We start from the raw sequence: 3280 nt of genomic DNA on the forward strand, positions 1-3280 counted from the left end.
GATGAAGCACTGCAAAGTGGGGCGAAACGTCGGAAAATAAATAGTTGTAAACTATTTTTGTTTCTCTTTTGACCGCAACCCTGACCATCTTCTTATGTATGAAAATTGTTAAATATTTATCGCAGAATAAAATGAAGAATTCATACAACTAATCAACTAATTCTATTATTTTGAATAATTATATTGCCTATAAATTAATAAATTTTGATTTTTTATATTAATATTAGTGCTCCCGTTGTATTTATATTAACGTGTGATAACATTGTCTTCCATGATAACTTATAAGATTACTCTTCAGTGATACATTTTGAATTCAGTAATTCATTACTGTATTTGTTATTAACGGATGCGAGATAGGTCAGTAACTCCTAAGACCTTGGTTCCAATCGGGTTGTAGGAGATGATTCTGTTACTGTAGAGTCAACCATGCGGGTTACGGAACCCTCCGATGCGGGGGCCACCCTATATAAAGGGTACCCTTAATTAGGAAAAAACATGGCGGATGAACGTGATCTTTGAACAATTCACCTCATTACTTGACCGTCGTTCAAAAAACAGTATTTCCTTACAAAGTACTAAACTCCTAACTATTCGTGGGTTGTCGAGGTATCGATTTTCAATTGTTATTAGTATCTAGACCTTTTATTTATTGGCATATTCTTTTAATTTATCTCATTTATTTTCAATATATTTTTTATATGAAATTCTAAGTATATACATACACTTATAACCATATTATACTTTACAATTTTAAACAAAATTATTAGTGAAGAATGTGGTTAAATTTCAAATTAATATTTAAATTTAACTTAGATAGAGACAGGAAACTGCTAGTCGATTCCGACTATTACAATATTTACTAGACTAACGGTCCATACTTCCAATCCATTATAAAAGACTGATCTACATGACTATTATAAGGCCTATCTGGACATACGGAATTGAGCTATGGGGTTCCACTAAACCATCTAATTCCTCTGGAATCCAATCCTTACAGTCCAAAATCCTTAATGCTCCTTACTGTCACAAATTAAATCATCCATCAGGACCTCAATGTCCCCTATGTTGCCGATTTGGCCAGAACAAGATACCAATCCTTCCATAATAAACTTCCCCACCACCCAAACCAACTCGTTTCTAACCTGGCTTCTCCTTCACTACCTAATAATCCTTCTAGGCGTCTGAAAAGAAGATGGCCTCGAGATCTTCTTCTTTAGAAGTGTTTTTGGAGTTCTATCAATGGGTAGATTCTCCACATGCTTGTATCATGTCATAATATCACTTACAGCAAAGTTACTTGATGTGTATATATGTATACAATTGTAAATAAGAATAAATAAATTATGAAAAAAAAATTTAACTTTGATAATAATCAAAGAAATAAGAACTTAGATAAAAATACAGTTAGTAATAAAATTGATTCTATTGTTGATCTGTTTGTAAAGGTGGTTAAATAACAAGGTTGATAAGTAAGTGATAATAGTGTAATATAAAATGATACAAGATTTAAAATTAAATGAAAAAGTGATAATAGCAGGTAATTGAACATAAAATATGGCACGATTATTAATACATTAATAGCATTACCTAATCTTTATTATTTAATAAGTTGATTGGAAATAAATTATTGACCTCGGATATTAGGCGTAAATGTATATTTAAGAATTTATTAGTATTCACGTTATTTGTTAAACTTGTTAGAAGTGAGTGTTTAATAATGGTTTTTATTAAATAGATTGTCCTTGAGGAGTGCAAGGTTGGCCGAAATGTCGGACATTTAAATTATTAATAAAGAGTCATAAATGGATAAAATTAAATTACATTTAACAATAAAATCAGTCTCGAAGAAGTAAAAGATTATATAAAGAATACTTTACAATGTTTTTATCTTATTTTAATATACCCCTTATAACCACCTCCAGAGTGAGCCAAATATTTGATGACTTAGAAACAGTTGTTTCTACTATTTTGTGTACTTTTTTTTTTTACCGTCATTCATTAAAAATATTACTCTGTAGCTATAGAAAAATTCTACCGCAGTCCTATGTATGTACGTTTACAAGAAATATCAGCATGAAGCCGATCAGTTATCGAATAGAAATGAAATGGGCCCCGAGAGCTGAGTAGAATTAAAGGATTCCGCTAGAGCGAGCTGGGGAAGTTGGATGGTGGAGGAAACGGAGGCAGCCAGACGTGATGTGAAGTAATGAGTTGTTCGAATTAGGCAAGGCCTTCTCTGTCTCAGATTTAGCAACAGCCACAATATTTACCGGCTTCTGCGTCAACTGCCCATAACAAAAGGACTTCAGATTACGGGCAAAGTCCATCAACGGTCTTATATTTACAATCACATATATAATATATTTTATACATCATTTTGCGTATGCTTTATATTCATAAAGCAAACAATTTAAGAAATATAGTTCTTTAGTTCGAAAGGATATATTATGTTGCATGAAATTATCTCTAGACCATTCTCCGTTTCCAATTGACTTTTTATATTGAAGAATATCTGAAATTGTTTGGTTGCCTTGATCTCAACAATTTCAGACTCTGCCAAACAATATTTATGGTCAGCTTCAAAGTACAAATTTCTAGTCTATAAAAATAAATGTTTTGATTTAGGCCCCACAAATATTTTAAGAGATTTCAAAAACTAATGCACAAAACTCCAAACGAAATTAATATATAAGGAATTAAATGATGTGGCTTTATTTGAAATAATTATTTATCAAAAAATATAAAATTATAAACTTACATCACCGGTGAAGTTGAGCATCGGTTTTAAAACAACTCAGTGTTTCTCAAAATTTCGATATCAGTGTACCACTTATATGTTTTTCTTAACACTGCGTGCCCCTTGACCATAAAAATCTGCTTGTAAAAAGGCAAAATTACTATTACATTACGTTAAAAAGAAAAAAAAATCTCAAAACTTCAATTATTGACAAAGTATATTTCAATTGTTAGCCAACGATTTATTCTGTTATTTTAGCCGTGAGTCAACCCTGTGTGTTTTGATCCATTCGGAGTCCACTCAGCTTTATAAAGTGGACTGCATTAATTGGGAAAAAATCCGGTGGCCGATCATTATTTGGTACATATCTATTTTATAATGTAAAGAGAAAGAGAGAGTTTTTTTAACGTAGAAAAGTGTTCTTCGCTATAGTTTGATAGGTACTTAAAGCAGTTTCTTTTTTTTTAACTAGACCCAATGTTTTTGAACCATTTTTAATAACGATAAAATATTTAAAATATTATTATTAATATGCCACAGTTC

The 3280-nt window shown here is 31.1% G+C and overlaps 1 protein-coding gene across 1 annotated transcript in view; it reads left to right on the forward strand.

Moving 5' to 3' along the window:
- Positions 1-3280, forward strand: part of LOC106688779 (cell adhesion molecule 2) — a gene marked incomplete at its 5' end in the record, with an annotated part of 98438 nt that overhangs the window by 79768 nt on the left and 15390 nt on the right.

Source organism: Halyomorpha halys, unplaced genomic scaffold (genome assembly GCF_000696795.3).
Source record: "Halyomorpha halys isolate HHAL.00 unplaced genomic scaffold, Hhal_1.1 Scaffold1204.1, whole genome shotgun sequence".
Taxonomy (NCBI): domain Eukaryota; kingdom Metazoa; phylum Arthropoda; class Insecta; order Hemiptera; family Pentatomidae; genus Halyomorpha; species Halyomorpha halys.